This window comes from Carassius gibelio, chromosome B11 (genome assembly GCF_023724105.1).
Source record: "Carassius gibelio isolate Cgi1373 ecotype wild population from Czech Republic chromosome B11, carGib1.2-hapl.c, whole genome shotgun sequence".
Lineage (NCBI taxonomy): Eukaryota > Metazoa > Chordata > Actinopteri > Cypriniformes > Cyprinidae > Carassius > Carassius gibelio.
Genome location: NC_068406.1, coordinates 19,063,706 through 19,078,358, shown reverse-complemented (window position 1 = coordinate 19,078,358; position 14,653 = coordinate 19,063,706). Strand labels below are relative to the sequence as shown.

The 14,653-nt window shown below is 36.0% G+C and overlaps 1 protein-coding gene across 3 annotated transcripts in view; it reads left to right on the top strand.

Moving 5' to 3' along the window:
• The window catches only part of prickle2b (prickle homolog 2b), a 72,551-nt gene that overhangs the window by 20,182 nt on the left and 37,716 nt on the right, over positions 1–14,653 (top strand). The window contains exon 1 of one of the 3 annotated variants that reach the window (XM_052569842.1): positions 10,317–10,650. The exons of the other annotated variants lie outside the window; for them this stretch is intronic. The gene's annotated coding sequence lies outside the window, so the exon portion shown is untranslated. Of the gene's footprint in view, positions 1–10,316; positions 10,651–14,653 lie in introns of those variants that run through there. 3 annotated transcript variants of the gene reach the window in all.

Here is a 14,653-nt window from a genome sequence, read left to right as displayed (position 1 = left end):
GCAGCCAGAAGCGTTTTAGATGGATGGAAAGTGACATCAGATACACAAAGAGTTTGTGGACAAGTGAGGAGAGGAAAAAAAGGGAAATCTTGGTGCTAGTGTGATTCATGTCTGACACAAACATCAGTTAACATTCACCCTCACTGCATTTATAATCACAGATTCCCATTGACTTAACTTTGATATGGCTCTCTGACCTCTGCAAAGTTCAAATTAGCGGTGTATTCATAAATATCAGTCTGACAGCTCACGCCTCCAAACCTTCTTGTGCTGCTTGGAAATGAGCAAACTCACACACTCAGCTGAAAATGATTATACCGACTGAAATGTCTCCCGCAGTCTCTGTGTGCACATCTGTTTCACACATTTGATCACTTTGAGTGATTCAGGACAAATTCATGTTAAGTGTTTATTTTCTCTGCTTTCAAATTGTCTTGTCTCTTAGAAAGAGAACAAATGGGAAAGTCCCGTAATCTCTCTGTATCTTCTATCTTTTACTTGACTGGTCTTATTACTACTACATGGCATCTGGTTTGATTAAGCATTTGGGTTTAAAGTTAAAGTAAATCTGAATCTTTGAACTACAGCATGGTCTTTATCTCCAGCTTTGTAAAACAAGTTTTTTTTTTTTTTTTCATGTCGTTGCACTGAATTTCTAATATCAGAGTGCTATGAATGCTGAAAATAAGATGAAATCTCGTAATAATTTTTAAGGTTTGACCTTCAAGTGACCTGAAAATTGACTGTGGCTGATTATTTGTAATGAGAATTTTCTTTCTTATTTTTAAGCTGTCACTTGCAGCCACTGGGGAATCCGTGGCTCATCTTTGAAGTGTTAATGTAAAGATAACGGGGCTGTAGAGAGGGAATTGAGGAAATGAAGTATTATCACTTTGTCACTCTAACTCACATTGTCAATATAGGCATATAAATTCATCCCACGTTCAGCTGTACAGATATGCTTCACAGATAATAGAATTGGAAGAAAGGGAGGAGAGAAGGGGTAGAGGAGAATAAAGAAGGGGATACACATTACTCCACATGTCCAAAGCTTTAAAATATCCATTGCATGTCCTACATGAAATAGTATGAAAGGGCAAGATTCTCTGATGGGTATATATTTGGTTATATTAGCCCCAAACAGAAAAAAATATTAACATTTTCAGTAACAGTGAAGTAAATATTTGATTAATATTTTCCTAGAAGGTTTGGTTTAAAAGTTATCGGTATCGGCCGATATTAAAGATGTTTTCATTTTTTAGTAACCAATGATGTTTAAAAACACTAGTAATTCCATAACACTGTTAAATCTATACAATTTTTGATAAAAAAATTATCTAAAATCTATAACCAAAATGAGATTAAAAAAAATCATACTGTAAATTATAATGTCGTACATTTTAAAGCATTTAAACTGAGTTTAGATTTAGTGCTTTTAATATTTTTTTTTATATTGGCTATAAAATAATTATTGACTCATTTAATTTTTTTACCACTCCTTAATTTTTGTACATACAGCAATGAGGGTTCCTGAACCCCAAACACAAAAAAGAGAGAGTGAGTATATTGTCAATTTTGGTGTTAAAGTTATTGCAGTTATGTTGCCAAAATATTTCACGCCACTGTCATTGTCCTTATGCAGCTCATTAGCTGAACTTGTATTTCAACCCCCCTACAAGAACCTTCAATAGAGGGAAAAGCTGGAAAGTTTTATTCCTCGATTGTTTCAAATAACAACATGTTTCACTTTGAAATTAGAACGAGTGCCATGTTTGAAAGCCAATAATAGCACCGCATTTGACAGGCTGGCATTGTGCGCCCATTTCTATAAATTGCTCAGAAGTGAAGGAGCCCATTTTAATAGCCTTTCAATGCTGAAATGATTGCATTCATGGCAAATTACCTTCTCCATTGTTTCTCATCAGTACGGGGGGTTGGGGTCGGTCATTGTTTGAGGGGAGACGTCTGAGAGGGGTCGCGTTTCAGCGCTCCGTCTCTCTTGCTCTTCCTGCTGCCTCCTTATGATTAAATCATTCCCAAGCTTTCTGACACAAACACACATGCACACCCAACACATGCAGCTCGAGGGAACTCAGGATTGAATCCACACTTCATAAACTAGAAGAAAACAAAAGAGGAAGACTCTGTCTGTCTTGCAGACCAGGCCACGGGTGACTCTTTGTTCTCAGGGCAGACGGAAGAGCAGTTGGCTCTTATTGCAAGCTTCTTTGCTCTTTAATTCCCTCCTGTCCCTCTGTTTCTCTCTCTCTTTCTCTATCTCTCTCACTCACTCTCTCTGATATATGACATCTGTTTATGTGAAATTGGATTTCAGTGGGTCCCGTGTGGCAGCCAGTCATACATCTCCCGTATTTCATACAGGGTCTGAATTTAACAACTGATTTTCTTTCAATTCATGAGTTGTAATTTAGTTGGCCAAATGCTCCACAGGATGTTCTATTGGAATTTGAATTGGAATGACAGGTAGAAGATTTGCAATTTTTCATAACAAAGAAACAAAAATGGAATTTCATTTGTCCAACAAAACAACAAAGCCAGTTGATTTTGTAGGTGTCCTGTTTAACTTGTCTACTGAGCCAATTGTTGTTTGGCTCCATCTGGAAGACTTTCTGGAAACAGTTAATTCATCATTTATAAAGCATTAATAGACATTTATAAGCAGTTTATAAATACAGATATAAATGCTTTATACCTTTTTAAAAGCATATCTATAATGTATTTAATAATAGTTTTTTCATACTTTATTAATGATCAATTTATCATTTCTAAATTAAGTATAGCATTATTTGCACACCAGTTATTAAGGAGTTGTCAGTGGTTCATAAGATCACTTAGAAATTGTAAGTAAATGATTAATAAACCTCTAAATGTGCATTCATACATCTTTTTATTCAGACATATAGTAATAGTTACTTATAGCGTTAATAAATGGTTTATTAACATGTATTTCTACTGTAATTCAGGGTTAATTCAGGTAGTTATAAAACATATGTAGTTGTTAGTTAACTATTTTTGTGAGCTCATCTAAAGTGAGGACTATTTATGCCTTGTAAAGCTTTTACCAATGAGATTTAAAGGCTTTTAATATTTCTATGTTCTGTATCACTGTGTTGTGTTTGTTTCTGTTTTTTGTTTAGAAGATAACTGAGCCTTTAAATATCCTTTATAAATGCTTTACAAGGCATAACTAGTCCTCACTTTAGATGAGCTCACATAAATAGTTAACTGACCACTACTAAATGCTTTATAACTACCTGAATTTACTACATTTCTTGTGATCTTATGAATCACTGGCAACTCCTAAATAACTGGTTTGTAAATAATGCTATACTTCATTGAGAAATGATAAATTGATCATGAATAAAGTATGAAATTACACATTATGGATATGCTTTTAAATCAAGAATAAAGCATTTATATCTGTATTTATAAACTGATTATTACTGTCTATTACTGCTTTATAAATTATGAATTATCTGTTTACTAATGCTTAATTAATGATTAATAGTGTGCAGTTATTATAAAATGTTACCAAAATATGTATTTTGAATCATCAGATTATACATACTGTTTGCTATCCGGTTCAAATTGAGGAACTGAGCTGCATTTAACTCCCAGTTCAGTTCTGAATGGTACACACCTTGTTCCCCTTATAGGAGAAAGTGAACTTGAAAACAAAAGTGCGAAAGATGGATGTGAGAAAAGTGAAAGAATGAAAGCGAAAGATAACAAGAGCAAGAAAGACTGAACGGGCTCAAAGAAAGGTTGTCTCTATGGCCTTGTCTCAAATAAAACTCTCTGATGCGTGACTGGCAGATGGGCCGACACAAGCGCTGCAAACTTTACACTTCACTGTCAGTAAGTGGATTGCTTATTTTCACATGGCAGTTGGACTCCAGTAGTCTCTCTCACACACTTTTCTGAGTTGCAGTTAATATCCCTTGTTTCCTGTATCCTCTGGAGTTTTGCTCCACTTTTACTCTCACAGTAGTTCTGTTCTGAGAGTAAATGACCAAAAGATCAGAGCCATAACCATTACACAAAGCAATAGTCCACCCAGAAGTAATGAATTTGCCCCCTTTTTTTATGATGTTGCAAACGTAAATGACAGTCACACTTGATTCTAAGGTCTAATTATCGCTATTGACAAACTATTAAAAACCTTTGCCTCAATAAACTCCTAATTTTCTGCTTCTTAATAGTGAGGTATTTGTTAAATGTAGGTGTTGGATAGGATTAGGGATGATGAATGTGGTTATGCGGAATATGTGCTTTATTAGTGCAAATAAACAGCCAATATGTTAATAATAGGCATGCTAATAAGCAACTTAATTATAGTGAGAATTGGTCCTTACACTAAAGTGTTACCTTTTATTAAAAGGTAAAATAATAAGTTGTTATATATTGCATTATAGCCATGGTCACCATTCACTTTCATTGTATGGAAACTCCTTTGGATTTCACAGCCAAAGGAACTTCATATAGACTTCAAAATGTAGGAAGCTGATTAAAAGGAAGTTTCAAATAACAGTTTTTTTGGTGACTAAAGAGTGCACATCCTGAGACTCATCATGAATTCATTCATTCCACCCATAATAGATTAGATCAGGTTATTTCCCAAATAGCCTTTTCCCCTTTTATGTTACGGTTTAATGCAAATGATGCAATATCACCAAAATGAAATATTCATCAAGCCAGCCCATGGTTTCCCAGAGGGGGAATAGGCTGGTTTTGGTCGGTAGAGATCAATGATATGTGTGCATCCTTGCATGTGCACGGTAATGTGTCTTCAGCCACTTGTCAATATAAGTAATATTTTCTGATTGATTTTGTCACTGCATCGCAGGATGAGGTATCCCTGATTGGACACTTTTTTAATTGTGTGAGCATCATATGTCACATTCAAGAAGTCCGTAACAGGGAACCCTGCCAGCCACAATAGATCGTGAAAGGAATTTACCACACCTACTTAATTCTGTGGTCAGGATTACTTGACTGGTCTATTGTCTGGTTTGCTTTCAAGGCAATAGGTCTTTAATTACAGCAGGAAACCTGTTTTGTATCATTGGAGATGGTTTAATAGACTATTGCTTGGCTGCTGTACAAATGGCAATGCTGATAAGATAAACAAGCTTTTTGTGTTTACACCTACTAACCAAAGAATGCTTTTAAAACGGAGTAGAAAAACCCAATAAAGCTTGTGTGGCACAGTTTCCATCCATCAACCATCAATCATCCTTGGTTCTATATTTAGATCTTCCTTTCAAACATTGTGTGGGTCTGATGTGGTTTTGGTTTAGTTGTTAGTTAATAGCCTCTCTAAACCCACATCATGCAAATAAGTAATCGTTTCAGGGGGGTTCTGTACTCATGCTGTATTACTAGCGAAGTTATAATGCCATTAGTACCAGAAGGAGTTAAAGACTGGAAGCAGCGATTCTCAGAATGCATTACAAAATCAAAAGGGTCCAAAAAAGGTCATGTCTTTAGGGATGTAAGCATCTGAAATTTGTCTTTTTGTCTGCTATGTATTGCACAAAGAGTCTGTTATCATTCAAGACATTCCTCCATGCTGAACACTGTCAGTTCCCTCAAAATGCTGATGCTGTGTTTTCCGGGAGAGGTCTTGAGTCACATCTCCGCTGACCTTTGTCCGATATCTCTCCTTGTGGTTTTAAGCAGAGCATGCGCTTCGAAATCTAATTTTATATGTGCAGTCTTGAGTGAGAGAACCAAAGACAATAAAATGCAGGGAAACATTGTGAGAACAGAAGAAACTGTCAATCTCTCAGTTTCCAGAGACTAGAAAATATAAAGGTCATGACCTCTAACGGTTTCTCGTCGTTTTTTCCTGTCTAATCAAAACCATAAGTCTGCTCCATCTTCTTCAGTACGGCTGTCGCCCCGGGCTGACTGGTGACACTAACACAGACATCGTTTCTTCATTGGTTAATGTTCTGCTTAGTTCATTTGATTGGCAGTTGAAGCAGATACACAAATAAACCCTGTCAGTGTTTGTGTCTTCTGATGTGCCTTTTGGGACCTTCTGTGATGGGCAAGTTAAACAAACAGTAATGCTGTCCTGGCATTTGCTCCACTATTTGGAATGCTTGAAGGTTAAAATTCTGTCATGGAGGAAGCTATAGAATGTCAAATGTAATGCAAATAAAACAATGATTGCCAAAATTAGAGAAGCCTGTTTCCGCCACTGAATAAATATAAAAAAGGTAATTGCGACTTCTTATCTCACAATTAAAAAAAAAGAAATTTCGTACATTTCTGACTTCTTTTTAAAGAAACGTTTGATATAAACTGCGACTGTGAGTTATAAAGTCCAATTCTGACTAAGAAACTAAGAAACTATTTTCTTACGATTGCGACAATCTTGCAGTTCTCAGGAAAAAAAGAGTTTACATATCTAACGATATGATCATGCACATCTAGTCAGTAAATCTGGTTCTGTGATTACCGCTAAATCACCGTCACCTGCTTTCAATTGGACCGGCATTTAATAGACAGAGCTGTAGATCACTGACAAGCTACACAATATCGCATTCATTATCGAAGGCGGTTCATTTACTGACTAAATGCGCATGATCATATCGTTAGATATATCACCCACAATTACCTTTTGGAAACAGACTTTCTTAACTTATTTAGTCATTAATGTATTTAGTTTTTTTTTTATCAATCAACGTTTAGCATAGATTAATTTATAATGACCCTTCTAATCTGAAATAATATAATATATTCTGCAGAGTTATATCCCCATTCCTCAATGTTTTATTAAAACCAAATATCAGACGTTATTGTAATGTCTTGTAATATGTCTTATTATAGCAGATTTACATATTTTATTATGATATATTTTCATGATTAAGAATAAACACACTGCAAAGTGATTTTGCTCTCTGGTCTCTGTAGGGGGGATTGGATCTTGCATGACACTGGCTCAATAATTAATTTCTAATGAAAAATTAAATAACATCCTTCCTGGTGTACATTTCAAGTAGTGCTTTCAGTACAAGTACATTCAGTGCATACTTCTAGTCTACTGTAATACACTGCAGTATAACTGCAGTTCAGTGCAGTGTCCCCATATTATAATTACAGCAATGCACTGTAGACTGTTCCAAGTGAACTTCAGTGTAATTTAAGTTAAGCTCAATACATGCCAGTCCATAGTGACAACAAACTCGTGCACTACAAAATGAAAAGAAGAAAGCATATTGCACTGAACTGCAACTGAACAAGCAAAATAATTCACATTGGAGAATACATTTGTTTTGTTTAGTTTTAGTTTTTTTTTTTTTTTTTTCTTGCTGAGTAAAAGAGCTGGAAGATACAAACTCGTTGCTTGTTCGATGTGAAGCAGCAGCTTGTGAACTGTATTCATCCCTCTTTTACATAGCTTTTATGCACATTTGCAAGATGTTAATGTATTTAATTAAAGTAAACAAAGGCACATTATAAAAAAAATATGTGCAAAGATTAATAATTTTAAAAAACTCATTTTCCCATGAATAAATACCATTAGATTAGTCTGCAAAAGTAAACATTTACTGTGGGTTACTTTATTAATATAATCTCAAAAAGTTACCATGCAGAACCTTTTGTATTAGAGTGGCATTCATTGAGTTGATAGATTGGTAGATATGTGGAGTTTGGTAAATGGCACAGTGGATTAGATGAATTGCGGTTGAATTGGATTACAGTGATGTTTTAATCCACTGATGGAGACGGCTGTATAAAGCGGGATGAGTGCTGCAGAACACTGCATGTGTGGTTTAACAGGATGCTGCTGGTTTTACCTTTTATAATGAGGAGATATTAGAAAACAAGTCATTGTATCTCAGTTGCATTTTTATCAACATCATAACCATTATAGATTCCGTTGTTGGCACTATATAATCAGCTTCATAGCAAACTGTTTTTATCATTGAATTTGTTCATGTGTCCATTTCTTCAGTTTCTTTCTCTAGTCTTTTCTTTTCTCTTCTGTAATGAGACCAAACTCAGCAGTGAAAGATCTCCCTCCCACACCAGCCTGTCCTTAGACCAGCTATTGCTCATCACTTCTCAAGAGATGTATGGAGAAGTATAGAGTGAAAGAAAGACAGAAAGAAGCAATAAAAAAACCCTGGTATTCTTTTTTACCAAAACAAAACCTAGTCAAATTAGTCTAGCTTACACCTAATCAAACTAGCATTTGACTGATTGACTAGCTGGTCTCATGGCTTCTTAACCCCTATAAAAACTTTTAAAACAAAAAACAAAAAAAACACTGGTTTAAGATTTTTGTTAATTTATAAGTTGCCACTTTTTTTCTAGGCCCTTTATAGACTGTTATTACTATAATGATTTTGTACATGTGTTATTTTAGTATTATTAATACATAATATTTTGTACGCTTTTTTTTTTACATTGAAGTTTTAGTAATTGCATATTTTTATAATTGTTGTTTTTTAACAATATACCCTGAGGAAAATGGGTGTATAATCAAGTTTCACTTAGAAATTGCTTACAACTCCAGGAAATTGTTTTGTATGGCAATCAGTAGTTTTAGTTTTAATTTGAGTATTTCGTTAAATATATATATATATAGTTAACAGTAGTAACCCTGCTTTATACTCATCAAACTGGATTGTTTGTAGAAGACCGCATTGGTCTGTTCCTTCATTATGAGTTTGTATTATATGCATATGGCGTTTGTAGACCATTCATACAAAAACTCAGCAAAAAAAAAAAAAAAAAAAGAAAAAAAAGAAATGACTTTCACATATGATGGAGTCATTTTCGTATCATATTCTGTTTCCTTGCACTATTTTTCTCCTGTTCTGTCCTAAATGAGAGTGAGTGTATTTAATTTAAGAGGAAGACTGATTTTGATACATGAGTGTCTACTATCCTGTACCCTTCAACAGTCCAAAAAGGTCCTGTCATTGATGGCTTTTCCTTCCCTCTCTCAGATTTCATTGCACATTTCTTATTGCCTTTTCATGCATGCTCCTCTCTCATTCTCTCTTTGCCCTCTTTAGAGTATTTTGAGGTTTTCCACACCCTGTGCTTAGTCAAAGATGTCTATGTGGGTCACAAATTATTTTCCCACTTAAACAAGAATAGAGTGAATTGTTAACTGGTGGGTCAAGCTGTTTCATTCATTAAGTGTAGAAACAGTTCCCTCTCTGTTTTTTCTCTCAAATCCCTAGAATCCTTCACTCTTGGGACGCTCCTATTGATTGATAACTTCAATTAGCAATGATGTGAGATGGAACATGTTACGTGTTCATAGGAGCACGCAGGGAAAGACTTTCTCCCTTCCTCTCCTTCTCCTTTTCCCTTTGCTTCACCATTTAATAAAACAGTCACGATTTTCTCTCAACAGATTTCTTTACAGGTGTCATTACAAACTCCTTAAGTGCTTTTTTGATGGAAATACAGGCACAATACAATATAGAAATGTCATATTTTGAGCTGAAAAAACACCCAGTAATAAGCGGAATGCAAATTTGTGCAAATACATGAGTCAGAAGACAACAGCCGATTATTTAGGTGCTCTATCTCACATCATATGACCAACCACACTTAAATCGCACATAAAAAGCTTCCATTCAGAGCAGGTTGCCTGGTGCCAAGCTAACATATAATTACATTAAAGAGTCGTGCAAGCAGCCATGGAATGTTTACCGCTCCAAGTCTTGGCATAGTCTCCATCTTCAACATTTAGAGATAATGTCAGACTAGCATGCTGCTTATAGGGTCATATAATGTGCCTATAACTTGTGGAAAGAGCAGACATGATGGGGTGCAAAAGAATGGGGTTTATGGGATTGTTTTTCCCAAGAATGTCAGTTGTGAGCCACTGGACTCCATGTGATTTAATGTTACTTAAATTCTATCTATAATACACATGATCCTTCAAAAATCTGGTGTTCAAGAAACATGCTGCCTTATAGCTGTTTTTTCTTTTTTCTTTTAACCCTTATTTGATTTCAAGTAACACAATTGGGATGGTTTTAGATTTACTTATAGTTTTAGTTAACTATAATAACCCTTCAAATTGACATTTGACAATTTTAGTTTCAGGATAGATAGATAGATAGATAGATAGATAGATAGATAGATAGATAGATAGATAGATAGATAGATAGATGAGAGGTGATTTTAATCCGAGGTACTGCTGAGCTGTGATTGGCAGAGAGAGAGCGATGACTCATGATTTGGGGACGGTTGGAGAGAGTTTAGTGGGTGGAGGGTGCTGGGAGGCAATTTTAGTCTGAGGAAGCAGACTTGCCACCTCTCAGCACTGCATGTATTCGTTTTAGCCTCTTTCTCTCTGTCTTTCTTCATTGCTTATTCCTCCTTTCCATCAGCTCTTGTTTTTAATGGCTCTTCCACAGATTGCAGAGTGAATGAGTGAAATCGTTCTCTGGCACAACGATTAGCTCCAAGCATTTGTCTTTCACTTGCTCTTCCCATTTCGCCTACTCTCTGCACTCAAATGTGCACATTTTCCAGTTAAGGAAGGACTGAGAGGTTTTACTGAGGCCTGTTATTCAGAAGCGATTATTCCATGAAGGTGTAACGACTTTTAAACTCTCCTCAGAAACCTAGTGCCAAAAGGAAGTGGTAAGTACGTTTCACACACACTTAGACTTGTGGTTTTGTGTGTTTCATGCACTTTACTGACACCTTGGTTTGTCAGACTCTTCGTACTTGTGCTGAATTCATTTTTGTGTTGCTTTTCATCATGCTTTGGTGAGAATGTCTTTGTTTTATGACTGTATTGCAAGCAAATGTGCCTCGAATGCAACTCATATGATTAACAGAGCTGGCAAAGTGCAAGAGCTACAGAAATCCACAACCTCTTGTCATCTCAGCTGTTAAGATTTAAGCAGACTGACAGCACACAAATCTTCAAGTATCTCACAGCTGTGCCACATGCCTCTTGCCTTATTTTTAACCTCTGCTGTTGTTTTATTGTTCTACAGTACTGGTGGGGCAGGCCAGCATATAGTCTAGAGCTTCAGTATAGGAATTTATGCTGCTACATACATATTTATACATTTTGTCTTTATTGCAAGATCCTCAAAGTTCAGGGTCACTATCCTTGTTGCTTGTAATTCTGCATTCTGAGACAAGAAATTGGCAGTATATTTTGTTATGGTCTAGTGTTGAGACAGTTTATCTCTGTTGTGTCATCTGGATGGGACTGTAAATCATGACTATGCATTCTGTGAGTACTTGCTGTTGACTTTGTTTATGGTGCTCACGTGTAAAGGCTCGTGGCACCGGCACGCACTGGGGACAGATTTAACGTGTCACCCCGTGATATCCTGCTCACGCCCAGATGGGGTTTTCTAGTCACTTTGAACTTGAACTTATAAGTGCATGATAGAACTAGACTTTTCTAGAAATAGGCTTTTTATATACATGTTGGTTTCAAATGGTTTTGAAAAGCTTTTATTCAATTTTCAAGTTTTAATTGAACGATATCATAAAAACATAATTAGTATTAAATAAATATTGCAAATAAACACATTTTGCTACAAAACATCATGGATAATGAATAAATATCAAGTTTTGGGGGAGGTGCATCACATGATTTTTTTTTCTTTTTACTTTGCCTCGTCATAAAAAGGTACAATTACCCAATATTTTAAGGGCAGAGTGTTCCTCTCTGTTATGATTTTCGGTTTTATGATTTATACACTTTAGTTTTCACTTTGCAAGTTTGATTTCACAATTTGGCAGACAACATTCAATTTGGCAGTTTAGTTGAAATATTTTCATCTTTTGTTTTCTTTTTTACTGTGGTCAAGGCACGTGTATCATTTTATACATTTGAAAAAAAAATCCCTTTGCCTTGCCTTGCCTTTTCGTGGATTTTTTAAATAAATAAAAAGATTCTGCCACATCATTAAGCCTTATGCATTCAGTACCATAGACAAAATTCCTGTCTTTTACACTTTATCTTAGTTTCTTTATTTGTCTCTGTTTTTTTTTTTTCATCTCTGTCCTTGGCATTCTTTGTGGTGCTAACAGGATAAGTGAACACACTGTGGACTGCAGATAAATACAGAGACAGCCAGTGAATGAAGAGTCTAGCTGTACTTTGAGAAGAGTGATTATGAGGTGAACGTGTAGATAGGAGAAGGCATGTTGAGAGGTGACAAGGATAAAGCTCTCAGTCTACCTTAATGCACACTGCAAGCAATGAATGTGGCCACTGATTTTTTTTTTTTTTGGCGGGTGAGTGGGTGCCTCCTAAACACAATCTTTCCTCTCTCCTGCTGCTTGCTCTATTTCCTACTCTCACAGTCCCAGCCAATCAAAGCTGAATGTGCAGGGCTCCAAGAGATCTGAGTTCATCACCCAGATGGCATTCAAGTCATGGACCAGTGATTCATAATGGCCCTCTTTAATACCTTACACATATATAAACACACAGTATTTTAAAGCATCGTTAAATAAAGGGTCATGAGCCCGGCTCACTCACAGGGGCCATATGACATTTTCTAATACTTTAATTTATCACAATTACATTTTTTCCACTTGTAAAGTAAGAAAAGACAGTAAGAAATTTTTTTCATGACCATTTTCCAACCTCACTTTGACCCTCGATATTACACAAGCTGTTAGCGCTGTTTTAAATTTAAGAAATTTGTAGAGCTGCAGGTGTGATGTATTTTGCACTACCCTGTTCTTCAATAACAGCCTTTTTGCACCATTTATTTCCATTTAATTTGATAGGATCACAGAACATACATTTCTGATCAGTTCAGTTTTTGAATATTCCGGGAATGTCCTGGAGGTGCAGAGTGGACGGTGCTACACCCAGCACAATGCCCGGTGCACATTTGTACATTTTTCTGTCATTATTCCTTCTTATAAGTAGGCCAAGTTTATAAACACTAAATGGGCATTGTTAATGCGTAAAAGAGGGCAGTCATTTGCTAATGTTGCAGATAGGAATTTGTTTTTCAGCTTAGTTTGTTAATGCTGTCACAGTATCCCTACATTATTATTGTGCCCACAAGAGTTAACAATAGTTAAAAGATCTATAGAAATAGAAACAAAATATAATAATAATGCTAAGAGTCAAATTCATCCATAATTTTATTTGTATTCTCTATTTTTTGGCCAATGAATCCAACAAAAAAATTAAAATGTAGGAAAGCGTTTCCAAAAAAAACTCCCACACTGGAGCTTTTTTTAGAGTGCTTTTTTCCTGTCATCTCCATCTCTACATGCTTTGTCCTCATCTTCTGTTCTCCATTTTATGATGAATGTAATTTCAATAGCAATCCACGTGATAGGGAATTAAACATTTTAAAAACACGTGTGATGCACGTTACCAAGTGTGAAAAAAATTTGCTCTTCATTCTTCTTTTTCAGTGACGTAAAACATGACGTGCTTTTGTGGGCAAGACAGAGATGTTGCATAAAAGAACAAATTTGAATCACAGCGCTTTTCATTGTTTAGGTGTCAACAATATCAGATTGCGGCATGTTGCGACACCCCCCACCCCCCTTCCCCCATCCTGTAAGACAGAGGCAGGGAGCCAAATGAACCAGACTGCTACTCAGCACTCCCACCGCCTGCCTCCTAACGCCTCCTGGCCAGGGAACTGCTATTCTGAGGAACTGTCAGTCAAACACAAGTGCTTCTGTCCATCGTCCGAAGGAGTGAGAAAAAGATAGAGGGGAAATGCCAGAGAGAAAGACTTGGTGAGAGAGGAAGGGTCGCTAAGATTAAGAGTTAGACTAATGAATGCGATGACAGTAAGAAAGACCAAGAGAGAGAATAAAAGGGACAGGTTTCTTTGATTTTTCAACCGTCCATAATCCCTTTTGGACAATCATTTGGTTGCCAGTCTCTGGTTCACTGATCGTCTTTGTTCTACATTCTAGCTTTCCAAGCTGCTGTGCTTAAAATACACGCAGACAAGCATGCAACAAATTAACTACTAGTTGCCATGAAGCTCTAATCTTCCTCCTTAAATTTCACCACGGACAGATTGTGCATATCCATTAGAATCAATCAGAGCATAGACAGGTCCAAGTACACTCCTTTTTTTTTTTTTTTTTACAAGCAATTAGTCATCAAAGTGGAGCCGCATGTGTCACCAAACAGGGAAAAGGCTTTTGGAAAGGCTTGGTCGCCTGCGTTGCGGATTCATGAACCGTGAGGAGCTCTTTTTGGGCTTAACTAGAGGAGTTTGAATCTGAGCTGTTTGACTTAATTAAATGGTGTCATGCTAAGCTGAGTTACAGGATTAACTGGGTTAATGTGCTTTTACTGTAGTCTTTTATTGGTGCACAGTCCTTGACTCCTTGATGTAGAGATAGAAAGTTGGGGAATAGGGATGAGAATTATAAGGAATTTAGCAATTCTGGTTCCAATTCTGATTTCTTGGTGATTCTTTAAGTATATTTTTGTTTATTTATTTTTAAAGATGGACCCTACCTCTTCAATAATTTTTCTTAGCTACATACAGTACTAAACAAACATGCTAAACAAACATTTTTATGCAATACAATTTTAAAAGACTAAATAGGTAAGATTTTTAAATATTTTATGCTCACCAGGGCTGCATTTATTTGATCAGAAATACAGTAAAATAGTAAC